Source organism: Polypterus senegalus, chromosome 3, assembly GCF_016835505.1.
Source record: "Polypterus senegalus isolate Bchr_013 chromosome 3, ASM1683550v1, whole genome shotgun sequence".
In the NCBI taxonomy this organism is placed as follows: Eukaryota; Metazoa; Chordata; class Cladistia; order Polypteriformes; family Polypteridae; genus Polypterus; species Polypterus senegalus.
In genome coordinates this window covers 143,933,203-143,961,199 of record NC_053156.1, presented here as the reverse complement: position 1 = coordinate 143,961,199, position 27,997 = coordinate 143,933,203, and the positions used below count along the sequence as shown (strand labels likewise).

General features: G+C 34.4%; 1 protein-coding gene across 1 annotated transcript in view; it reads left to right on the top strand.

Moving 5' to 3' along the window:
- The window catches only part of pax1a (paired box 1a), a 91,369-nt gene extending 72,477 nt beyond the window's left edge, over positions 1-18,892 (top strand). The window contains exon 6 of the mRNA XM_039748018.1: positions 16,718-18,892. The gene's annotated coding sequence lies outside the window, so the exon portion shown is untranslated. The remainder of the gene's footprint in view (positions 1-16,717) is intronic.
- Positions 18,893-27,997: the final 9,105 nt, after the last annotated feature.

The following is a 27,997-nucleotide window of genomic DNA, read 5'->3' as shown; positions in this document are numbered from 1 at the left end:
GACAAAGGAGAGTCAACGCCGACGTCCTTGAGCTTGACGTTGAGTAGTATGTTTGTTGTACAGGGTACGTGGATAATGGATTGACTTCGCCGCTGTAATTGAATACTTCCGTTTCACACACACAGGCGCTGTTCTGTCTCAGACAATAACGATATTGTTGTGCACTATCGTGGATGTTGATGTGTATGATGTAGCAGAAGTCCGTCTCTGTAGTTTGATAATTCATTCGCTTGGGTGTTTATTGTTGCTTTTAAAGCAGTGACGAGTGTGTGTTGGTTTTGTGTGTATCAGTAAAGATTCTGGACTTTGAAGTTACCATACTGTTTGTACACCATGTAGATAACCCTAACCATTAGTATATACAGTATTAAAATGTCCAGATGTTACTCCTATTCATTGCATCGGTATAATTGTACCGTTACACGTTAGATAATACATAGGCCTATCTCATTAATGTATTGTTTCAATTCCACTACGAGCTTCTGTTAGCACTGGCTTCCCTTCTCGCAGTCAAACTTTGATGTGCGAGAAGGCTTAACTCATCAAGTATGGTATTCATAAATGCAGCATTGTCACTGTCAGATAAACTACATTTCGATCATTTTGTATACGTATTTGAAGGTTATGGCATGTGGGGACCCGGGAGAAGGCAGAGGGGCCCACACGTACCCAGTTGTCTGGGGCCCAGATATTTCTGGCGGGGGCCTGCCAGCAGATTCAGTCATGGCGCACAAAGAGAAAACCAAGTGATGGCTCCAGGACATGCTGGAGGAATTGTGACCTGTTTTTTAAAGATATTATACTGGTGATAAGGAACTTACATTGGTAACATGAACTTGCAAGAATCTCATGCAGGCAATCTTGAGTAAGAATTGGTGTATTGTGTCAGTTGTCACATTTGAAGGTGAAATGGATGAATATACATGGTTCTCATCATGTTGGCAGATGGAAAATGGCCTGTTAACTATACTTTATGTTCTTTAAACACTGGAATATTTGTATGTAGAGATAAAGTCACATTATGAAAGCACACAGAAGGACCGAATATATGTTTGACAGAGGAGGAAATAGTAACAATAGTCAAAAAATATTATTTAAAAAAACAGGACATTGTTCAGTATGTTCCAACCATCTATTAAAAGGTAAACTTGACAGTAGTATGCTCTGCCCAAAGAAATATAACTACTGAGAACACTAAGATGCTTTGTTAGTTGTTCTTTTCATGGTTTAATGGCAGATACACTTGGAATGAGTACATCATCATTAAGACACTCAGTTAAGGGTGTCTGCAAAGCCCTGATAAACACTGCAGCACAGTACAGTATATAACTTGGCATACAGACAGAGCCATGCAAAAAGTCAAACAACATTTTCATGCAATTTGTAGGTGTGCAGATATAACTAGTGACATTAACAGCACACATATTAAGATTAAATTCTCTGTCAAGCAGGAAAGTGTGGTGAATGTCGTGTAGGGACTAATTTAAAAGTGAATGGTGAACTGGGAAGGCTGCACAACCTCTGACAATGTTAGAGTTGAGAACTAGTAACTTCTCTTCAGCCTCAAATTTGGCACTGCCCCTTCCTGTGAAGACTACATTAAATTGGAGTGCAAACATGATGTTTTTTGTTTCTCTACAACTTTTTTTTTAAACTTTATTTTGCTGCCCACTGCAATTAAATAAGGCTTTACAATTGGAATCACAATATTCCTCATATTGTATTGCTTTTTTCATAAATTACAACTCCATTCCCTTGAAAAACGTGAAAAGAAGATCACTGCTACCTGCGTACTGTACCATACAGGAAACTGACCATACTAAAGAGAAAGAAAAAGCATGCAGTGACATGGACGGTTGCTCTGCTGGCTTTGATCATCCTGCTTTGTGGCTGAATTCCACAGATTTTAAGCCGACGTTACTTGTCTGTGTATTCTTACATAAGCTGTACAGGTTGAGTGCAATTTTCCAATGTCAGATTTATCTCTGTGTATTTTATTTACAATAATGAAAAGATATGGATATTTTTCTTTTTGTAACCCTGACAGATAGATAGATAGATAGATAGATAGATAGATAGATAGATAGATAGATAGATAGATAGATAGATAGATAGATATTCACACAATCACTATAGTCTGAACACACACCAGAATGACTTAAAATGAAGAAAAAATTAAAAAGAAAGAAAACTTCTCACTTGGCTGTCACAGTCATCAGAGGTATTACGTAGGTGTATTGCTGTTGGTATAAAGGAGACCCCAGTAGCGTTTCTTGACACACTTCTGCTGAATAATTCATTGGCTGAAAGTTCTCAGTGTTAGTGTGTCAGAGAGATGATCTGCAGAATTGTTCATAATGGCACTCAGTTTTGTATTCATTCTTTTCTTTGCCACGACCTACGGGCTTCCAGAATGCATCCCATAACTCAGCCTGTCCTTTTAATTAGTTTGTTGATTTGGTGGGCGTCTCTTGAAGAGATCATATTAGCGCAGCTCGTACGGATATAATAGATCAATGAGAATAAAATAAAAAGAATAAAGGCCTACACAATGTATTGTAAATGTACAACTAATTTGTATTCAAGAATACATAAAAGTAATACATGACAATATTCGTCTCGATGAAATAACAAAAAAGGCCATACAGTATATTATACAATTAGAAAAAGTTGATATATTGCCAAGAATGATTAAAAACTGACATAATCAGAAGATTCAAAATCTGTTCCTACAAAACTATGACAGATTATCTCCACTATATTGAAAATAAAATAAATAAGGGAAAATAATAAGAAAGAAGAAAATATTATCAATGATAAAAGCAAAATTAGTATTAAAAAGTAGGTAAACCAAAACCTAAATTCTTCTTTAAGCCAAATGTTCCTGCATGGAAATCTTAAAATTTGAAACAAACTTCTGTATCATATACAGTACGCTGTACATACTTGAACCATCATTGCTGTTGTACAAAAACAATGTTTTTGCCTATTGCTTATTATACTGATAGAGGATTTTGGAACACTGTGAACTTTATGATATGATTGTCATGGTATAGGCGTTTACCTATTCTTATAGAAAATTAATTTATAGCACAACTAGAAGAGAAAGCACCCTAGAACATTTAAAATAAAATGTTACCAAAAATTTAACATTCTATCAATAAACAAATTACTATTTTCACAAACATTACTGTAAGTAGTCATTTGAAACAGTACAACTTAAAAGTTTACCCACCTGATGTATTCATTAATATTTTTAAAATGTATTTATTTATTAATTGATTGATGGAGCGCATGTATTATCTGTCCTGTGAATCTGAATTCTTGTTTTTTATCTTACTGCTGCTGTTCACATTTGCATTTTCCCATGGGATTAATAAAGTGTATCTAATCTAATCTAATCTAATCTGATCTAACAAATTAAACATTGTTATGGTATATTTACATTGACACACAAATTGTCTCATCTAGTATGGATCCAGCAAATAGTATCTTACTAGTAAATACTTAATGCAGCATTTAAAAAAAGTGTGAAATAACAACAACAATATTTATTTATATAGCACATTTTCATACAAATGATTTAGCTCAAAGTGTTAAATGGAAAATGTAAGGATATCGTGGATCAAATATGCAAATTAACAAGAAATTGTAATGAAATGCACACTACATTGTTTTTAAGATGCCATTTAATAGGCTTTATCAATATTGGTGGTGAAACAGAAGGTAAATTGTGAAAAGATGTTAGGTCAATTAAATAATGTGCAAACCAGGAGTTAGCTGAAAGAAAAATAAATATTTGAGTATGGTAATTAAAACAAAATTCACTAAAATTTTAAATGGGAAAAAGACCATGCTGAAGAAATAAATATTCAATTGGTTTACTGACTTTATTATTATGTAAATGTCTTACAGGTCCCAGAGCATTTAATGAACTGTTGCAGTCTGAGATATTGGGTCCCTGTGGCTCTTCTAACTGATTGTTTTTAAATTCACTGTAATTACATTGGTGGCATTTCCATGAGCAACAAATTCAATTAAAATTATGCCGCAACCTAATACAACATGTAAATGGAATGATAGTCATGGATAAATGAGAAATTGCTGTTGAAATTAAAAAGATATTGATGTTGTAACTTAATATTAAATGTTATGTTTATTTTTAAAATGCTATATAACCCATAAAAAGCTCATTGTAAACAGACAACAGTTTAAAAAGTATTCTGTTTACATTTTTACTATTTATTTTGCTTCTGGATTAAAAATACATTCAACTATTCTTGTCTTAAACGTATGTGAGAGTTTCAAAGAGGAACCAGAATTACAGAATAATTATAAATGCTCATTCTTTAAAGATCCTCCCTATGTAGATTGTAAACAACAGATCAGTGTTACATTATAAGTGATGGAAGGTTTTTGGCATTAAAATGGAAATTTGAACATGTTACATAAGAGCTGATTCATAAAATAACATAACATGTTTTCAGTGCATATATTTAACTGAATTCTTTTTTTAAGAACAGAAGGATTTCTAACGTTAAATTCCCTTGTTTGCTCTTGCCTGGTAGCTATCTGCAGGTAATGACAAATGTAACCTGAGATATTGCAAATATCTGCTTTTGTACTGAAAACGTCCATTAACGATTGATGCTTCTAAAAGTGACATAGAGCCAGGGTAAAAAGATTGCTAAGCTAACATTGCCATGAAAACAATCTATTCCTTGACAGTTTCTAGGTTCAAATGCTATTGTAAATGCTACTTGCATTTTCTTTAGCAGAATATAAAATTCCTCAAGATCCTGGCTATCATTTCCTTACAGGTATGAGTGGATCCCATTTAACAAGGTGTGCCCTCATTCCATATGCCAATACACATGAAACTTGAAGTTTAATTTGACCTTAGAGCCTCGTCTGTCATCTCTCACCTTTAAGTTTTATCTCACATATTTCCACCGTCAACACTTCCTGATATTTAAAACGACAGAAACTAAACTACTTTAGTCCATAACTAAATAAATGCTTGATCTGAACTAAAGTGCCTGATGAGCCCCTTTTTCAGTTGCAAACCCATAACCTGTATGGTATTAAATCTTAATGAGCTAAGTAAAGTAAATAGCTGCTGAAATCTTCCCTTAAAGGAATTCCTTGTTCAGGTTTTGCTGGCACCGCTGAGAGTTGTGAATTAAATACCCAGTTGCTTCACATTACTGAATAGAAAGTTGGGAACAGTACATAACATTTTTAGCAAAGGACATACTAACATAGATTAGTCTACTTCCTACCTTTGTCAGCATAACAGTCAAATTGTATATTTTTATTTTTTGTTATTTGCAGTGTTTGAATCTTTTTGTCTAGTCTTCAAACCCATAACACACAACACTCAAAAACTGTATATATTAGAGTAGCTATATTTTATCCTGATTTGTTACATATGAAGAACAATGCTGAAGGCCTTTCATAGACAACTGATTGACAACTGATTGTATAAGTGTTTCAAAATCGTCTTTAATGGCTTCTGATGCCTATTCGTCATTACCATTTATAAAAGAATCAGGCTTACTCAAAAGAATGGCAGCACACTCTACATTAATATATTTAATAACTGTACCCAATAGCATAGAAAGATAAAGGGCTAATATTCTTGGTCAGTATATGCACTGTATAGTTGTAGTTAAAAAAAACAACATTTATGGCTTAAATAGTCTGGTACATTAGATTTATAAATCCACTACAATGTTTTCCATTTAAGTGGTTTTTAAAGTAGCATTGCTTTCCCTTCATTAACACATCATTTAAAGATCGTCATTCTGTACTCTAAAGTCAAATATTTAAAAACAGAATCATATACAGTAAGTGATGCCAAAATACAATAACCTGTACAAAGACATACCGTACTCCTGCTACTAAAATCTGATTAAACCCTTGATTAGACTTTATTTGTCGTAAGGTAAGCCACAAAATAAAAACGTGATATAGCTTTTAGATTGCATTGTATTGCAAAATCTCAAATTTAGAACATAATATATCAAACTGGCTGTACTTTTTGCATTATGTTGTATTTTTGACCGCTTGAGAAGCTCTAACATTTCAGTAGTGTAGAATACAGTTGCACTTTTAAAAGTGATGTGTTAATCTGTGCCATGACTGAAACTAATGACTCCCTTGGCTAATAACTGCATATGTTTTGTATGGCAATCCTATATCATAATATTTAAATCCCAGTGGATCTAATTCAAATGAATTTATTTTTGCTATGCTTTACATGTAAATCAATTAACAACTGTGAAAAAATGTGCACTTAATATTCTCTGAAACCTCTTTTTCCATTAGATTTTGTTCCTTTGCAACCTCAAAAAAGCACCATAACTAGGAAAAGTTCTATTTGAATATATTCAGATACATTTCCATATGGCTTTCTTCATATGATATTTTAGTGGTAACAACAACAGCAACAACATTTATTTATATAGCACATTTTCATACAAAAAATGTAGCTCAAAGTGCTTTACATAATGAATAATAGAAAAACAAAAGACACAGTAAGAAAATAAGTCAACATTAACTAACATAGAATAAGAGTAAAGTCCAATGGCCAGGAAGGACAGAAAAAACAAAAAAAAAAACTCCAGACGGCTGGAGAAAAAAATAAAATCTGTAGGGATTCCAGACCATTAGACTGCCCAGTCCCCTCTGAGCATTCTACCTAATATAAATGAAACAGTCCTCTTTGTATTTAGGGTTCTCACGGAAGCATTGCTGCCTTGCAGTAAAGAAGTCAGGGTTTAGGTACCAGGTCCTCCCTGCATGCAGTTTACATGTTTCAGATATGCTCCGGTTTCTTCCCACAGTCCAAAGACATGGAGGTTAGGTGGATTGGCGATACTAAATTGGGCCTAGTGTATGTGTTTGTGTGTATGTTTGGTTTGCGATGGACTGGCACCTTGTCAAGGTTTTGTTCCTACCTTGTGCCCTCTGCTAGCCGGAATAAACTCCAGTACCCCCAGAGTGCCTGATCAGGACTAAGTGGGTTAGAAAATGACTGATATTTTATGATAATGCAACAAAAATAATTTTTTGTGAATTCTCTATGTAATAAACTTATAGCGTAATGAAAATTGCATAATTAGATCTGGACCACTCTATATATAAACAAATTAATACATTAAAATATAATAAAATAGCTATCATAATCATTAGCAAAATGAGACATATAAATTAATAAATTAACAATATGATCATGCAGGTGTGTAAGTTGTTAATAGATTATTCAGTCTAATTCAGTTATTATATTTAGCATTGTATGGCCCACAATGGAAACTAATCTAAAGTCTGTGAGAATGACCAACAGGGCCTTCTCTGCTTCTTACAATAGACGTTTTCTGTTAAAAACAAGTCAACACAATGAAGTCAGGTCTCTTGTAAAATGTGGTAGGCAGTGTGGTCTCATCACTCCTGTGCTTGAATACAAATCACAGGGTTGCCTGTTCAGGTCATAATACAGACTTAACATGACGTTAAGTGAACTGTAGATGTATATATGTACAGTAAAGTATATGCATGAACAACCTGATTATTTGTAATGCCTAGAAAAATATTTTATTATTATTATTACTGTTATTAGCCCTATATCAAGTGACTTGTTAGCCTCTTTTAAACTTCAAAACAATCGATGATGTGTGCACTCATAACCAGACCACCGCACACCTACATGCTTCAAAATGTCAACTGCTCATCTCATTTCACAAATTCCAGAAGAATCTTTAAAAGCTGTCTTTGGTTTAAAGCTTCCATTATTATGCTGCTCTTAAGAAGGAATTTAAATGGATGAATGTTAAGACAATTTTGATATACTTTTTTTTTTTACCTGAAACATGAAATACTATTGAACAGTACAAGACAGTATTTTATAACATTTTATCACTGATGTATTCTGCCTTTGTATCTTGCTTTGTTTGTTAACACGTTGAAAACTTTTTTCCCAAGTGATTGATGTTAAATGAATTATTAATTTTGTATTGTAAAGAATGAAACCCAGACAGATTAATTTGAAAAAAGAAGTCAATGCCTTGTAAAAGCATACAGTTAATGTTATACTTGCAACATAACTAGTGTCTCTGCTTTATTTTGACTCCACTGTTATATAAATAAAATGTATTAATTGAAAAAGTTTGGTTAAAAAATTAACTTGTGATTTACACTAACATCATTACTTGTTGCAAAAAATGTTAATTTGTTACATCTTGACTTATAAATATGCTACATTCCATAATATGTGTTAGGATTTCCATCCCAAAAGTCTTATCTATAGCATTATATAACTCAGGAACAGATAGTAAAACATCTTCTCATAACTAATCATTAATCATTTGAAACTTGCTGAAGCACAAATCTTTATTGTAATGAAAATTATAGACAAGAATAGTCAGGATTCAGAAAAAAAGTCAGGAATCTGAAACACAAAAAACAAAATACTTGTAAATTGCTTAGTTTTTGGGTAAGTTAAAGTGCTCCAAAATTGAAATCAAAATGGTTAATCACTTTGAATTTGCCTGGCATATTTATTTACAGTGCCTGATTATATCCGCAATGTGTTGGTGTCTATTCCAGTGTTGTTTTTTTGCCTTGTTACTTCAATAGGTTCAAACCCCCCTCAGGAAATAGGTGGATGGCTGTAATTGTTGTACTTACCAAAATATGCTTACCAGTATACTGCGGTAAGTGCCAGAACAAAAGTCATCACCACTGTATTTCTTAGGAAAGTCCATTGGCTCCTTCATTTCTCAGCCCATCAGTAGTCACTACAGATCCTCTGGTTAGGTTGACAAGAGACCTTATTTAAAAAAATCAATTCAGAACACCTCCTTTCTACAATTACTTTTGTCTTAGTCTCCTTCTTGATCGTTTTGCTCTCCTATAGTCCTTTCTTGTCTTTAGACATTGTTAATTACTTTTTTGTCCAAGGCAAAGGCTTCACGTTAAATACCTCATTTTATTTTATACAGTAAGTGTATATTTTATATTATTTACACAGAATGTACATACTCCATATTCTTGCAAATGGCCACAAAATAGCTCAATGATTAGTGATATCCAACTGGAGATTTCATGTCCTTCCCGAGGTCTCATTAGTATAACATTGTGTGGATTCCAGGGAGAAAATATGCACACACTTAAAAAAGTCAAAAATGTATATGCCAAAAAATTTATTTTAGAAAATTTTGCATACGCACATTGGTACACTATTAACTATTTCTGAATCATTTGTAAATGTGCCCAATTCAGCACATAGTTCCAAGAGAATGGTCCTTGGAGTCATTCATCATTATGGGCAGACAAATTCTGTTGGTCCCTAAAAGCTTTTTCCATTCCTACATGACCATTTGTAGAGTCTTGAAAAAGTGCCAAACAAGTCACGTTGTGTCAAACCCCTTGGCTATGAGTAGGCTGTAGGCCAAGCTGGTGCTAGGTTATTTTGCACCACAGGGCAAGCTTATTAGTGCGCCAACCAACTATTCAGTTGCTAACCCATGCAGCGGGGTTTTAACCCCCATGATCTGCGCCCTAGGCAAATGCCTAATTTACCTTAATGGTGGTGATAGCCCTCTGTGTAGGACATGATATTTAGAGCTTTCTGTACACAAGGAATGAACCACACCTGTGTTTTTATTTAATTCAATTATTGACAAGTGATTGCTTTGGTTTCTAATTCTGAGAAATGACAATAGGTAGCCAATATAAACTGATGAAAAACCCAATAAGTTCTTCAGTGCAAATGCACAGCACTGGCTCTCTTATAAAGTAAATAAAATAGAGTCTATACATCATATTGATAACTTATGAGTGTTAATATTTTTATCACCTCAATAGACATTACAATAAAGGCTTGGTGATATGAATCAGTGCTATGTAAAGAAAATGTATTTTTTTATTATTACTATTATTATTATTACTATTATAAGTGGTTATTTAACTGGACTGGCTAAAGGGTAAGTCAGGTTTGCTCTAAATATACATAATTTGGCCCTTCATGTTTTCTTTTTTAAATATCACCAGATGCATATGCACATTTCACAGGCTCTTTTTGTGCGTACACAAAAACTTATAAATCTGATCCCTGGTCTTTATGATTTTTCTATAACACTCTAAAGTTCTCTACATGCTAGACTGACTGGCAGCCTCTGCATATGAGTGAATGTGACTTGCACTATTGGCTACTGTAATGTGTGGATCTTGTCCTTCTGTCACAGCTACTCGAATGAGTCTCCCTGCCACCTTGATGTGTATAAAGAGAATTTGAAAAATGAATGGGCTAATCTATATTTATTGTACAGAACATTTGTTTGTTTGTTTTTATTTTAACTGTGTTATAATTGTGTAAGTGTATATATCTATATAAGTGCATACCATACTTGCCTTGTTGCAATTTAAAAATAGGTGTATACAATAGGCCATTATTGTCATATGTGCAAAGTACAGTAAAAGTCTTACTTGCTCCTGCAAAACTCAATTCCTCAGATTAAGTATGTTATCTGTAAATGATTATTCTCTGTAAAAATAACTTCTGGTGTTCCATATTATATTACTTTAATACACATTCAATTCAAGCTACATTAATACACTACACCAACATTTAACATCTGATTCACACATTTATAAAGTGGCTCATGTCTAGGATATCAACGTTTTTACAATATTTGCAAAACACACATTTGTCCATATTTTATCCTACATTAAAAATGGACTTTTGCAGAATTAAATTCTAATTCTGTATTTTTTCCATCCATCCATTTTCCAACCCGCTGAATCCGAATACAGGGTCACGGGGGTCTGCTGGAGCCAATCCCAGCCAACACAGGGCACAAGGCAGGAACCAATCCTGGGCAGGGTGCCAACCCACCGCAGAATTCTGTATTTTTTTGTTTGTTTTTATCATCACATTAAATTTCACTCATAGACTAGAAACTCTCTAAACCTTAAATTTTTCAAACTGTTTTCTCTGTCTCCCAAGTGCCACTGAAACCCTTGGCTAAGTGCTGTCTTTGACTTATAGTAAACAGCTCCAGACAATATGGATAAAGTAACCTCACTATACACTAAACACAGTGTTGGACTTGCTCTGTTGATTCAAAAATCATAAGCAACTAGCACTAAAGCAAACATGAGTGCTCAATATTCACATTAACAAAATGCATATAAATGATTCTCAAGTGTTCTGAAAGAATTTTCTCAGAACAGTGGAGTCAAAATCAGAACTTTTTGACATGGGTACCAATATGCCTGAAGACAGACAAACATTTACATTCCAAAGTGGGTCGGTCATATTAGTAGTCATGCAGTGTGGTGGTAGTATTATCTACAACTTCTGAAGGAACCATGAATTCTGTTCTGTAGCAGATGATTTTTCAGAAGAATATCAGACCAATCATTGTTAGCTCAAGCTAATAATCTTCTGGTATCAACCAGCAGATCCAAGAGTACAGATATATTCTCACTTTGGGTACCCCAATTCTTTAAGTAACTAAAGTTCAAGTTACAATATATTATTACATTTAAAGTGTATGGTAAAAGTAATTAGCATACAACACATTCCCACTGTAAAGCACCACATCAAGAAATAATGAATATAGTCAAATATTAACTTTACCTTGGAACTATCCAGCAATGCCATGTTTTCATATACTTTGTAAAGTACAAAGCTTCCATTTTAATCTTTAAACACTATTATTTTTCTTTGGTTTTCTTTTCATTATTTAATTCTTCCACGTGAAGCCTGAAAACCATGAGGACGTATTGAGATCATTTATGTTAGGTAGAATGCCCAGTGGGGACTGGGTGGTCTCGTGGTCTCATAACCCCTGCAGATTTTGTTTTATTCTCCAGCCCTCCGGATTTTTTTTTCTGTTGTCCCTGGCAGCATTTAAATACCAGAGGTAAAGTTTGATATGCTGTATAGGAAAGGTGTTATTATGCAGTTAAAATTTCAACTTTCAATTTTAAACAGGTTTACATGTCTTATTCATACCTGAGCACTATTAGGCTTATTCTGGAGTGATATTTACATATGTACATGTGTATATCTGAATCTGAGTTTGTGGACATGTTAACAACAAAATGAATCACTCAATCAGAATGAAGCTTGATACAGTTATTATTCTATGTAAATTCTAAAAGCCTGCTGATATTAATAAAACTATTCTGAAAACCCTTTATGCCACTATATATGGTGTGCTGTACCCTTCTGATCTATTATGGAGGTATTTTAGAATGATCCTTTGTTAATTTGGTATAGATCTTCCAAGTCATGGAATCAGATGGAAATATCTTTACAAATACTAAAAAAATGCAATTCATTCTTTAGACTTTTTTGAAGCCATTAAAAATGTTTCCTAAAAGTTCTCCTAAATCTATATAGTCTTAGGTCATTGCTGCTAGCAGTCTTGTTGTTAATTCTGAATTTTTAAAGTTCATTGTTTGATATTTTTTTCTTATTTAGTAGTAATCAGTTGTTATTTTCAAGGAATCTAGGTGCCAAATAGGAATCTGTATAATTTTAAGACATTTGCAATATATCTTCACCTTCTCTTATGAAAATTTCAAAACTTTCAAAAGTCCAGTTTGCTTACTTCCCATTTGATTGCATTTTTTATATCTAATTTTTTCAGTAAGAGGCAGAAAATGTATGCAGTACTTCAGAAGAAAAGGCCCGTGGAATGTGTTTTGAACGTTACTAAAACAACTGCCTAAAGAAACAACAAGTGATGATAGGCACTGAGCAGCATGCTTAGAAAATAATTTCAGCAGTCCCAGACATGCTCTGCATTAGAACGTTTTACCAAATGTAAACTTTTATTGCAAATGAACACACGCAAGATTTACTTTTACTGTGAACTTCAATAACAAACAGTACTATCATACCGAACTGAGTAAATATAAATATTTCATACCACCAATCTCGAATTCTATTCATTTATACTGGATAATTTCTATTATTAAAGTTATTTTTAGTTTCTTTTTCAGTATACTCTTTTGTGTTTGCACAAGATTCTTGTTCCTTTATACATTTTTCGTTGTACATGTTATGTTGCATCATGCAGTTCTAATTATAATGTATTTTGGTGTTAAGATTTAGATTTGTGCATCTGTTCTTTCAATAAAAACTTTCCATCAATTTTTTAAATTCCCTTTAACATTTTTGTAAGCTTTTAGAGATAATGTTGTCTATGTAATTGTATCTCACAGATGAAGATGAGAGGGACAGGCAAAAAAGAAAATATCAGCCACTTCCAGGAAAAACGATTCTTTAAATCTATAAAGTTTTACAACACCTACTACTGGAAGTTGTCTTTTGAATGAGTCTCGAAACAATTTAGGAGCTTCATGGGAAATGCTTATTTAAAAAGGAAAGCACACACTGTTGTTGTTATCTATACTGAGCTTAGATTACTTCATTCATTCTGCTAATGTGGACAAAAGGTGTATGTCAGGAGCACTGAAGTAATCCTTTTACTTCATCCTGTTTTAGATGACATTGGTATGAAGAAGAGTGTGTTTTTCCATAGTATCAGTTACCTTGTTTTAAAGAGCGGAGTAGCAGAGTAAAGGGTAACTTGTGATGTCTTGAAGATAGTCAAATGATGGAAAAAAGTGCCAATGCTTAAATGAAACAGTAAAAATATGTGTTTATGAAGAGATTTGTACACATTTATTATAATTAAAATGTGTGTTTGTTGTGCTATGTGAAATAGAATGTAGCAATTATAAAGCTTTGATGGCCAAGTTAGTACTTACAAATATTTGTTTAAAAAAAAAATTCTGCTGTATAATTTAATTATATGAGGTGGTGGAATGGTAGTGCAGTAGTAATGTGAGTGACTCAAAGCTCCAGGACTGGTTTAAAAAACAGACCTGGCTACAGTCTTTGTGGAGGTTATACCTTCTCCTAGCATTGGCATGGATATCTCTAAAGGTTCCCACTTCCATCACAAAGACATGAAGATTAGGTTGAATGGCCCAATGTGTGAATGCTGTTTACTCATATACTGTTATGACTGGAAAAACTGGAAAAAAAATATTTACATTTTCAAGTTTATTTTGATGATATCAAAATAACAAAGTAAGTGTGATCATATATGTTGCTTTCCATCATCTTCACCTTACTTGCCTATTTATTCATAAAATTACTTATTAACAAGCAAATAAAACCTGGTACAGCAAAAAGTACATACATCATTTTCTTTACAGGACTTTTGATGAATACCAAAATGTATGACTGAACATTTACATGGATGGATTATGGATTTATTATCGAAGTGTGATGGCTCAGCCTTTCACAGTTAAGACTGTAATCTGCAAAACAAGCCTACCTAATTTATCACTGACTTAATCAGCTTTCTGTTTATACAGCAATGAATAATTTATATTCCATGTGTTCTCATGGCCTCAGACTGATCCTAAATTTCAATCAAGTCTATGACACACTAGGATTTAAATTAATTTTACAAAAAACACACATGGAGAAAGAGTAATAAAATATACTAAAGGTGGAGTCATTTTGATTGTATGGCCAAATTCCACCTCCAATTTCTTTAACAGAAAATTGGCAAATTGTGATTGTGTTGCCACTGAATTATATTCACACAAGATTGTATTATTTAAATGTTCCTTATCTAATACAATGACAAGGAGTTTTCTTTCCTGAATTCACCTCCTGAGTTCAACATGTTTAAAGTTGTTTTTTTTTTTTTATTCCTTTGAATGGCAACCTAAAAAGACCAGAGCAGAACATCTCCTACTGCATGTCAGCGGTTTCCACACTGAATTAGATTGCTTTGAAACCACCATTTTTTAGGTCAGGTCAGGTCACGTCGGGGAGAAGGCACTGGTACAGCACATTGCCACACCCACCACATAACAAAACAGCTTGGGATCCAGGTTGGCAACCCCCCCATGCGGACAAGCGGCCCAGTCCCACCCTCCAGAAGTGATCCTCGATCTGCCGCAGCCAGGTGTTACATGGGCATCCCATTGGCCTGGTCCAGCCACAGGGAATCAGGGGATCATCCTCAGGGAATTGTGCAACATGGCCGTAGTGCTTTAACTCACAAGGCAGGTAATGTGCCTCATTTGGTACTCTGTGAGCAACCGCTAACTCAACACAAAATAAAACCACTGGTACCTAAAGATTCTCCAAAGAGACACAGTACTGAAGGAGTTCAGTCTTCATCTCAGGTCACTGGATAGCATCCATGTCTCTCAACCATATACTGAAACACCAAGACTCTAAAGACTTGGACCTTTGTCCTTTTGCATAGATAATAGGAGCACCACACACATTTTCCAGTGACCTCATGACCCCCCATGCTCTCCCAATCCATCTACTGACTTCATAATAATGAATGTCACTGCCAAGGTAAGTAAACCTCTCAACAAGTTTCACACTCTCTCTGCAGACAGACACACTGCTGCTGGTGGCTGTGCCAAAGAGGTGAGTAAAGGCCTGGATCTTGGTTTTTAACCAGGACACTCGCAAGCCCAGAGACTTAAGACTCCTCGCTCAGTCTCTCAAGAGTCCCAATCAGAGCCTCACAGCAGCATCATCACCAAAGTCAAAATCAGTGAATCTTTCTCCACCAACAGATGCCCCACGGCCGCTGGACCCCATGACCCTGCCCAACTAACTCTATGCAAGCATTGAACAGAATAGGAGCAATAACACACCCCTGACAAACAGTGAATCAACTGGGAAAGGATTTTTGAGACTTGGACATTATTTTTTTTTTTTTTCTTGCACATGATTTTCACAGAAAACGCAACTTGATATGTTACAGCTAGGGTTTATTCCTTTGCTTGTTTATGTTGTCCTTTTACAATTGTTTCTTTTAATTCTGAAGTATTATTTTTGATGCTTTTTTGTTTTTATTTATTTTGTTTCTTCATTATGTATGGTATTTGTGTGTCCAAAGCTACATCTTTTGTGTGGAACACCAGGGCCATCATGGCATCACTGCTGAAACATCACCCTCAACCATTATACTCAGGCTGAGGAGACAAAGTCTCTCTGAGTTTCCCTGTGGGAGCATTGCAAATTGCAGGTCTTTTGAGGACATTTCTTGATTTTCTGGTTATTATGAATTTTATTGCTTTGTTTTTTGGATTCTGAGCACTGGATAATTGATTGGACTTGTTATCCTTGGACTGCCTTTCTCTGCAAACTCATTTTGCCTTTTCCCCAGTCTAGCTGTCATCTGCTTCTTTTTGTTTACATTTATAAATTCTTCATTTATAAAGAATCTTCTAAAAATCTTCTGAATCCCTTGAAGGCCATCTTTGTACATTTAAAATATTTTTGAACATTAAAAGTTTGAGCTCCACTTTGGGTCTGTACAGGTCTTGAAGTCTGACTTTTTGAGTTGGGACTTGGCTGTCCGGGGTAAGGCCTGTTTCTGAGGCACAGACTTAATGAAGCTTTGGTCCAGCCTGTGTTATTTGGAACTCTGTTCATCCTTTTTGTTGTTTTGGTAATGTGGTTCCATTACATTTGGGGCATCACTTAACATGGCGCCGTCACACACACAGTGATTTTTAATTAAAGTAGGGTGGCAGATATGTGATCCCAGTGAGAATTTTATGGGAACTATGCAGAAGGAAATGGGGTGGGGTGTTAGGGGAAAGTTTAGTGTGACACAGTTGCTAACTTCCTTTATTTCTTTAAATTTAGAGTGAAGGAGAACAGCCAGGATGACCTTTGACATCACTTTTCTGGGGTCTCCAGAAGTCCTGCTCCTTTCACTCCAATCGCTAATAAAGAAACAATCGAAGAGGAGCTCAGTATTCATTCAGACCAGTGGCTGAAGAAGATTGTCCTTCATCCTCAGGAGCTTCATTGGTGGGCTAGAAAAGCCATGAGACAGACCAAGCAGTCCCTTTATTGATTACTTTTACAACTATATTACCAAATATTAAATGGGGAATCCTTACTGGACCCTCAACTCTTTATCTGTTTACCTCTCTGTTTTTACAGAGGCTAATTTAAAGTTACCAGCTATCCTTACATGTACTTCATTGGGATGTGGGAAATAAAACTGAGCGATGTGCAATTACACAACTTTAAATTGAATTCAAACAATCCAGTTATATACAGTACCTGAATAATTTTTATAATTAAAATTACTAAATACCTGCTCACTTACATTAATTTAATTGTTATCAATGATAAACCTGATTATCTGTTACCTCATTACCACCTAAAGTGGGCTGGTACTTGGTGGTACGGAGCAGCAGCACTTATCCAAATCCACAGTGTTTGTTAGTGTACCTGTGTACATAACACATCACGATTCCACAAGTTCTTCCAAACCCTTTCTATAAGAATATTTCAGTGCTTGAAAGACAACTGTACATTTAGATAACAGACTTAAACAGGCAGAACTGCCACTTAGATTTGTGCTCATATGTTTACATACCCTGGCAGAACTTGTAAAATATTAGCCATTGTTTAGAAAATATAAGTAATCATGTAGAAAGCTTTCCTTTTAATTGTAGGGTGTGCTCAGACTAGGCAATTTATTATCACCTAATTGTGTGTACTGTTTTTAAATCATAATGATAACTGAAATCATCCAAATGGGCTTGAACAAAAATTGACATACTTTTGAATGTTGGAGCTGATAATATACACACAAGTTGACACACACAGGTTCAAATTAAAGGTACTTAAGGGAGAGTGTTCACACCTATAACCTCTTTGATGGTAATCAGTGTCTGTGCATAAATAGTCAATTTAAATTCATGCAGAGCTGCACTGACTGTGCTGGATACCAAGCTATGGAGAAAGCAAAAGAATTGTCAAAAGGACCAGCAAGAAAAGGTTGTTGATTTGTATAAATTAGTAAAAGGATATAAAAAGATATCTTGAGATCTGAAAATGCCTGTCAGTGGTGTTCAGTGGAAAGTTAGGGGTTCTGTTGTTACCAAGCCATGGTCAGGTGGACCAACTGAGGTTTTAGCCACAGCTGCCAGGATCATTTGTCGAGCTGCCAAGAAAAACTCACAAGCCACTTCAGCTGAGATACAAACAAATGGTATTGCTGTTTCAAGGTGCACAATTAGGAGGTACTTGAATAAAAATGGGCTGCATGGTGGAGTTGCAAGAAAAAAAAGCCTTTACTGTGCCAACACTACAAAACAGCCCACTTACAATATGCCAAACAGCATCTAGACAAGCTACAAAATTTCTGAAACAAAGTCTTTTGGAGTGAGGAGTCCAAAATTGAACTTTATGGTCACAACCATAAGCACTATGTTTAGAGGGGATGCAACAAGGCCCATGATTAAAAGTACATCATCCATACTGTGAAGCATGGAGACGGATCTCTGATGTTCTGGGGGAGTGTGAGCTACAGTGGCATAGATGAATTACTGAAAATTAATGGCAAGATAAATGCAGCATGTTACCAGAAAATATTATAGGACAACTTTAATTCTTTACTCCGGAAGCTGCACAAGGGATCCACTTGGATCTTTCAACACGACATTGAACCAAAACACAAGGCCAAGTTGACCCTTTGGTGGCTACGGTAGAAAAAAGTGAAGGTGCTGGAGTAGCCATCACAGTCTACTGACCTGTTTCATTGAGGAGATCTCAAATGTTCAGTTCATGCAAGGAAATCCAAGAATTATGGGACCTGGAGGCATTTTGCTAAGAAAATGGGCAGCTCCACCAGAGAATATCAAGGTAATCATCCACAACTATCACAAAAGAGTGCATGCTATCATTGATCTTAAAGAGGGCAATAAACAATAGTAAGAAATAAGTGTATACAAACTTTTGAACAGGGACTATCTCATTTTTTTCCTTATTACTATGCTTTGTTTAATGGTTGTGCTGTTCTGTGATGTGTTAGAGTTTAATTTGAATTCCATTAAAAGTAAATGAAATGTCTTTTGTCTGATCAGTCATTTTGTTCTTTAAAGTATTGGTACACATCTTACAAACTGTGCAAGGGTATGTACACTTACCAGCACAACTGTATGTGTCTCAACTTCAGGTGCTAGTGCTGAAAGTGAACAATTTATTTAGCACAAATGATATTAAAAATGAAAAAATAACTTTTACTTTTGCCAACAACATCACATCAGATTACTATTTAATTAGATTATTTTAACAAATTTTATTTATAAATTATGCCTGTTACCAAAACACAGCACAAAAACAGCTGGGAAAAAGGGAAAAACAGGGTAATTGTAACTGCATAAATTCAAAAATTATATCTGAGCAAATAACAATATTTATTCAAAGCATAACATAGAAATAATGAGTTACTTTCCTTTGTAAAAAAAATTGCAAAGTAAAACAACAAGGCAGAAAAACATTGCAACTGGGCATCGTCCATCCATCTACCTATCTATAATGATAGAAAGAGAATAAAGGACGGAAGAGTATACCTAAATGTTAAGCGGTGGTGATAACCTCTTAACATTTAGGTGTACTCTTGAAAAATAATGCAGAAAGGGCTGCCAGATTGAATAACATTTTTAGGTGTTGCCAAGAGAAGAGAATCTTATTTTCTTAAGCGTAATATAAAGCATTACACCTCTTGCAATGCATGTGTGAGAGTGGAACCTCTTATTTCCAGCATCTTAAAATTAAACATCTAGAAAAAAGGTTTACAAAGTACATCACACCAGACTGGCCTTTGTTTAGTGGGATATGATCTGGGACAACAATAATAAGGAAGTAACAAAGGATCCGGCTGAATATTCATCCTCAAAATAGCAGACAATTAATTAAAAATAAAGGACCAGAATTTGTCCACTCTGATGCAGCGCCAAAATAAATGAGTTAATGTTCCAGAGGATAATTCAATTAATTTTGATCTGCACTTACACAGCTAAGAAACAGAAATAGGCAGCATCTAAATATATTATCCATTATTTAGTGCACATGGATATTCTTCAAAACTAAGTGGTCTGACTGAAAGCATTAAACATTCAGTTATACCTTTCACAAGGTGCTTTGACTATTGCTCAGAATAAAAATAGAACAGCACTCAAAATGTTATTTAGACTTTGATTATTGCTCAGAAATAAAACATCATGACAGAACAGCTCTACAGTTTTATTTAGAGCTGTAGCTAGCCCATCAAATAAGAAATTAGAACTCTGTGGCATACTTGCACCTAATATTAAGAGCAATGTGATATGTTTTTTCTTTTTATTTCTTTAAACTTGAAGCACCTAGCACTACTGTACCACATCAACACCTTTTGTATAAATTAATGATGATACAGAAAATTCTAGGAATAAGTTCTAAAATGGAATCTGTAACCTTCTAACTAAGATCAATGCCAACTAGATTCTTGAAAAATTCACTTGAAGTAGTGATACAGACCACGATGAATATTTACTGAAAACATTCTGGAAGAATAAATAAAGTTTTAAAAATAGCAGAAGACATATCAGTGGATTCAGCTCATTTGGTGACATAATAGCATGTGACTCAGACAGATCTTTCCTTTAAGATTCTACACCAGGGCTATTCAATTATAATGTAAGTTGGGCCAGATTTTCAAACCAAGAAATGTAGCTGGGCCAGACATTCTCAGCAGCAGTTAATGACAAATTTTAAATCAACACAAATGAATGTATTTAAAAACTAGTAATGTTTATTCATTGTTTCCCTTTTACATTTGGTCACAAATCAAATGTATGTTTTTATTGTATACCAGTAAGAATAAGAGCAGCTCACTACTCAAAACGGGTGCACTCTGAATTGAACCAGCGACCTTTTGATTGCCAGTCAGCAGTTCTTACCACTGTGTCAACAATGCTATTATGTCAGTATTATACCCTAAACCAATTTCTTTTTCTACGGTAATATTCTTGAGTAAAAGTGCACTTGTTTTGCTATATTTGTAGATGTTGTGAAATTGTTTATTTGATATTTGGACTTCAGTCTTCACACATTATACACTTCATATGTACATTTTGTCAATTATTACTAAAATGTGAAAAACGTTTCTCTTTTAGCCATGTTTTCAATTATTCCTGCCTTGCAGTTCATCCTACAATTTACACAGATCGTTGTAGATACGGAACACACATGAAATGTATGCATTCCAAATGACGATATCTTATTTACCCTATACAACTCCAGGCACCACACGCGCAAATAAGGAGCCTTGACTTGAGCTGGAAGAACTTTTTGCCCAAGATGATCTCCGGCGGTGGGGTTGCTGCTTGTGCTGAAAGACACATTTACAAAATAAAAGATGTTGAGAGATTTGCAAATGGATTTAAGGTGGGCCGGGATTACGAGTTTTTTCGTTGGCTTCAGGAATTCTAGTGTTAAATGGGTGGTCATGACAGGCAAGGGTTTTTTTCTTTTTTTCGTAGAACTATTTAATTCACACAGTTTTAATCAGTCATATGACAGAGGTTAAATTTAAGTTCCATGACAAAGCCTTTCCTGTTGAAATTGTTTCCATGGCCCCCCAGAAGAAAACTACCTCAGTAAAAGCAAGGCACCACAAATGGCATGAAAGTAAATTAGTACATTTATTTTAATAATTTGTCTTTAAAATGTCTTTGTGCAGAGTTCTTGAGTGTAAAGTAATGCATTATCTTCTTATATAATATGGTACCGTGGCTGTACGTTTTTCTGTCCAGGATTTTAAATCACCTGTAGCTCGCAAACTGTTTGACCTATTGACGTGAAATTTGGTACACATATACTACGTGATGTCTGCTGTCCACTTTCGGGGTGATGATTGACCTCCAACATCAGACATCAACCCAGGAAGGTCAAGGTCAAGGTCAAAATTAAATAACATGTAGCCTGAAATCTGGCACACATATACTACTCTGAAACTCTGCACTATAGCTTTATTTTAAAAACAAAGGGTTTTGGAATTATTACTCTTTTTATTTTTATTTTATTTTATTTTAGAATCAACTCTTGGCAGCGGGCAAGTCAAGTCAAGTGTATTCACTGTATGTTATCGTGCAGTGCGCCGTTATAGGTTAATTATAATTATTGGTAGTATTGTTTTTTTAATAAATCTTATTTTCCCTTTTTCTTTGTTGAAGAGCTCCCATTGAAGAATTTATTGCCAAAATGACTGAAGTAACAACTAAAAAAGTGGAATTTTAACAAAGTCTACTGTCCGCCATCAATCACAGAACATCCTGATAAAACGACTTTAATACACCTTCAACCTTAAAATGCAGACTTCATCACATCTGTGTGTGACGAAACAGCGGGCAGGCAACTGCTCGTACATGTTTACTAACAGACAGGCCAGCATTTTGCATGGAGTAAGGTTTAATCAAAAGAGAAACAGCATGCAAAGATGTGCAAACACAAGGTGATTGGGACAATCATACCTTATTGTGCTGCACCAAATCAGAATAACAGCTGAATTCCACAGAGCACAGATATATATTTATAAAAGGTGACCTATGTGATGGGCAGATGAATTTCAAATGTTCTGCATGGCTACCTTTTGTTCTGATGACCGGTTACATCATATTCATCCGTTTATTTATTATTCCGGCACAAGACTAACCAGCCTGTCGCTAAAATTCACAGCCGTCCCCTCAGCAGCACCATGTACTTAGAAATATTTTCCTGTGCATGTCTCCAAGTCTGGCGTCATTTTTCGCCGGGACTTCCTTGCACCCAGTGCGGGATATAAACTTGATACTGAATCTTGATACTGTTCAGATATATGCAAGGAAGGAGCCTGTACTGACACATTGTTAACAGCACATCCGCTTAATGATAAAATTAAAGTTTCGATAATTTCATTCACAACTGACGAACTAAGTAGAAATGATAACCGCCAAAGTTTATTTTTGGTTGCATTTTAGTTGTAGTCTGGAGCCATGGCAGAACCACGGACTGGGCCACTTGGAGGTTGCTTCTGGGCCTCATGTGGCCTGCGGGCCGCCATTTGAATTGCCCTGCTCTACACTCTTGAATTAGGTTTATTCAGAAGATGTTTAGATGTCTCTCTGTGGTGCATGCTCTCGACAAACTCACCTGCTAGTTCTAATCTTCGCAGCTTCAATTGCTGTTATTTCTTTTTCAGGAATTGTGACTTGATCTGCTCACAGTCTTTCAATTGTGGTCTTAAACTTGTGGACTAAAGCATTAAAGATGTATAGCACATTGGTTTATACTGCAGTTTTTCAGACACTACCAAGAATTTAACTAAATTTTCAACTGTTTCTACACAAAAGCAAGTGCCTTGAGGACGTGAGTTACCTTTGTATATTTCTAATCATCTGGGGCCTCATGTATAAACGGTGCGTATGCACAGAAATGTTGTGTAAGAACTTTTCCACGTTCAAATCGCAATGTATAAAACCTACACTTGGCGTAAAGCCACACACTTTTCCACGGTACCTCATACCTTGTCGTACGCAAGTTCTCCGCTCGATTCTGCAGACTGGCAGCACCCGGCGTCAAAGCAGTGCTACTGTTCCTGTGTGGTTACTCTTTATTTTCCTGACGCGGCTTATATATATATATAAGCTTCTCAGTTTAAAACACTTGAAAATGAAGTACAGGTATGTAAAGTGTTCCTTCACTCATTAAGCACTGAAACAGTGGTTGGTAGGGAAACTGTAGCTACATGTAAACATCAGATGTAGCATAAATGAATAAATGCATTGAAAATTTAAATATATAAATACTTAAGTCAATATATTTACTTAAGTTTTAATATTTTTAGAAACATTTTACATTTTTATTTTACTTTAGAAAGATCTGTAAATCTAAACTAATCTTGTCCTGAAATACTAAACACATACAAAGGCATCAGTGGTTAATCCCTAGATGAAAGACAGTGATCCTTCTCCTTGTATTGATCATGGTGAATACTTTCCTTTACACTGGAGGCTATCTATCTTAAATTCTAATACCAAAGAGTAAGATAAGAAGACTTCAATCCCCCTTTGTCAACACTTGAAATAATACTATCTCTCAGTCATCAGCCAACTATCAATCCTGTTTCCTTTTCACAAAGCTAGTCAATAAATTGATTTCAAATTATTTCTGAGAAGGTGTTAAAATGAATACATTTCCACTTTCTAAAATAATATTAAATACTTGCATATTTTAAGTTTGAAGTTCTTGAATTTAGAGTTTTTTCTAGTTTTGATTATCACATCACAATCCAACAGTCTCTCTTTATATAATGATGGAAATATACTGCTGAGCATGGATACAGCCATTCAATACTTGTTTCTTACATTTCAATTTTCTTTTGTCCAATATTATTTTTTGTATTATTTTAAAGGAAAGTTGGTTTTAACAGTACATAAAGAACACTTTCCTGGCATATACACATAAGTATAAATTTGGAAGAAAGGGATATATGTAATTCATTGTGGTTTTAGAAACAAAAACATAAGTCTCATGGGATTTTTTATTTAATTAAATTATATGTACAATGTGGGTTATACCATACATAAATCTTTACATCAGTTTTGCAAATCCTATAATATTCATAAATTGTGTAAAATAAAGTACTATATCCAAATAATCAGCACCATTTTAATACTAAAATATATACTTGACATATTTTGATGTATGAATTTAATGCATTTGTAACATCCCAGGCTTGGTGATGAAAGTTATTTGCAAAACATAATTTTTACTGTGACATAATGAGTAAATCCAACTCTAAAATTTGACCTAACAAGGGGAAAACTGCTGGATGATGAATATAAGGCTAAAAATACAATTCAGTATGCAAGAGCAGTAAAGGTGTGACTGGCTAAACCTGGCACTGCAGACATGTGGTGGTGCTGGAGAGCATTGTCACATTTAGAATTGAAGAAGCAATCTGGAAGGACACATAGTATGTTCCCAAGGGAAGGAAGAATGCTTTATGCCATTTTGTTCTAGCCAATATTTAGTTTGTGGTTGCAGTGACACCAGGATCAAATAGGAAGAGCTTTATCCTGGTGTCTCAATCCCAAACCTGGATATAGCTCCAAGTAGAAAGGACATTACCCCAATTTCATGTTTATTTCATTATTTTTTTCATTTTACTCATTTAACTTTGAAATACAACATGCATTTATTTAATAATTGTTTTTCGATATTGCGGTAACATTTTGAATTTCTGTTGGTAGTGCCATTTTGTTAACCTTCTGTTTATGGTTGCCACACTAATGAAGCATGTGACATCATGGCAATGCAACTATAAAACATGACATTTTGGGTGCGTAAAGGGCTAGTGTGAACAACTTTCAATTGGGAAACATGAAAAGTGGCATGTGTTTTGAAACAACTGGGAAGGGTTAAGTTTGGACATAACTAGATGTATATGTTTCAGAATCACATTTGTGCTGATTGGTACTCATTTCTGGGAATTATCAGTAGCTTGTAAAACTATCGTAATAAGCAAAAACCTGAAGTAAATGACCAATCTATGCAATGCTTTGACACAGGGTAAATTATATGCACAGACTCAGATAAACATGTATTAATCATTTGGTTAAACAGAGCAATAGTTGGAATTTTGCCACAAAAATGTAATAGACTGATTTATAAAAGATCACTTTGCTGATCAATACACTTGTAAAGATGTGAGTGGTATAGTCGTATTAAATGTTGAGGTAAACTGTATTAAGTAAACACAATAATCAGATGTCTAATAGAGAAATAAAACAAAACCAGAAGTCAAGAGATGGTTGTAAGATTATTTCTTATAATCATTTGATCCACAGGGAAATTTCTTTTATTAATATTGATACATTAGAGAAACCTATTTTATTGTGATGGGGAAATTAAACAAAATTGACATAGTTCTGATGAACATATGTGCACTGAATACACATAATAATTAAAGTTCTAGTGACCATTCCTAATATGAACTCACAAAAGTTCATGATGATGGGATTTTATTTGCATATTAGACACAGTTTTAAGTAAGTCAACAATAGCTGCTACCACATTCTCCAAAACTGCGGCAATTATCTTACGCTACAAGAAGATCATAACCTCATGGACCCATGGACATTTGTATACCTTTATTCAAAGCAGCTATCCTGCCTTTCTCCAGTGCTTTATGGTTACTTGGTAATTGATAATTTCTTTTTTGGCAACAACCTTTTGCCTTTTCTTAAATCATGTAAATATAATGTAGTTGTTATGTTGCTATATGCTATGTTGGACAGTTGTTGGCAGCTAAACCCTGTTAATGAAGCTGTCATCTCTTACACTTAATTTGTTACCTCTCAAATTGATTTTTTTTATAAAGACTATCCCATATCAGCTGTAGATATGTTGTATCTGCTGGATATGCAGACACTAAATGAATTAAGTAGTACAAAAAGTAAGAATGCACTGGTCCAGAAAATGAATCATGGACAAACTCAGAAAAAGTTTGATACTGAAGGACAAAGATCTCCAACATAAAAATTCAAAAAATTAACCAGAATGAAGTTAAAAGGACTATAAGAAATTCATAACCAAAAAATCTAAGCAATACATGCACTAAAGTTAATAGATTTTATTTATCCTAATCACAGATGGTGAATGAAGTGTCACAGCAGTAATTAAAGTGTCACATATATGACATGAACTGTCACAGCACATGTGACCGTATGCCCTGAAAACTAGGAGTGTCATCCTAGCATTAGAGTGCACAAAATGAAAGAAACAAAAATACCATCATAAAACATAAACTAAATTAAAAAAATTATACTTTTTCCAGAAAACCAAAAAATACATACACAACTAGAATTGTTCTACATGAAACAAAATTATTATTCCCACCTATAGAATTCACAGAGAGGATTGTATTTCCATCAAATTCGTTTTTAAAGGTAGCAGATATCTGAGGGACAGAGTCTATCACTCATATCTCATCAGATTAAACTAAAAACTAGAAGGAGATTTCCAAAGTTGAAAAAGAATAGGCACACACAACTAATGACAGACTATTTTAAAAAAAGACCTGTCACTACAAACATAATTTAACCGTTTGACTAAAGGTGAAACAGAGTAATCGATCTTCAAAACACAGCACTCTTATTACAAGTATGGATAAAAAGCTAACAAGATTTGATTTCATCATATAACACAAAATGGAAGTACAAAAGAGAATAATAGAGTTTAAAAATGTAAAAGAGACAGAATTTAATGAAAAATAAAGTAACAACTCACATATTTAAGGAATGTTAGAATTCTCTATAAACACTTGATTGTAACGAAGCTGAATGTCATTTGAATTGCCGAAAATCAGCAAACGTCTTGTAGTGGAACAGGACAAACCACTGAGGGTTATTGAAATTCAGAATGGTATAAGTTCTTTCACGGGATCAGTAATTTTAAAATTAATCTGGAAAAATAGTTTTTTCCAGTAAAGTTATTAGCATATATCCATATATTAGAGGGTATAAAAGGGTTTATTCCCTGCCTTTTACATTTTTGTTGATTTTAAACTAATATTTTTTTATGCGGTTTTTTATTTTTATGTAATTTTTGTTAATATTGATGTGCTTATTTATTATTTAATATTTATTTATTCATGTGTTGTTCATCCGCGTTTTCTTGTGCTTATTGTATTTTGTGGTCGGAATCCCAAAAGGCGGGTCCACCCTAAAGTCGCTGCTAAGGGACCATATTTATTTATATTTAGACTACAGTGTCCCACAAGGCTGCCTTTTCAAGCAAATCCTTTTCAGCTATTTTTGCTTTTTTCCTGTTTTATTTTTTTTTGTTCAAGTTTTCATTGTTTAAATAAATAAATTATTAATTTTATAAAGATTCTTTGTTGAATTTGTCTCTCAAGCCAGATGTTTAATGGTTTATCCTCTCCCTTGGGAGGTATTTTGGGTGTTTGGAACATTTAAAAAAGATTTGTGAACTTAATAAGCGAATTTGCCATTTTGGGCCTAAAGGTAAGCCAAAGCCTGTCTGTGAAATTTAAATTAGGCTTCTAGGAGTGAGGCCTATATCTAGGCAGGCTAATAAAGGACC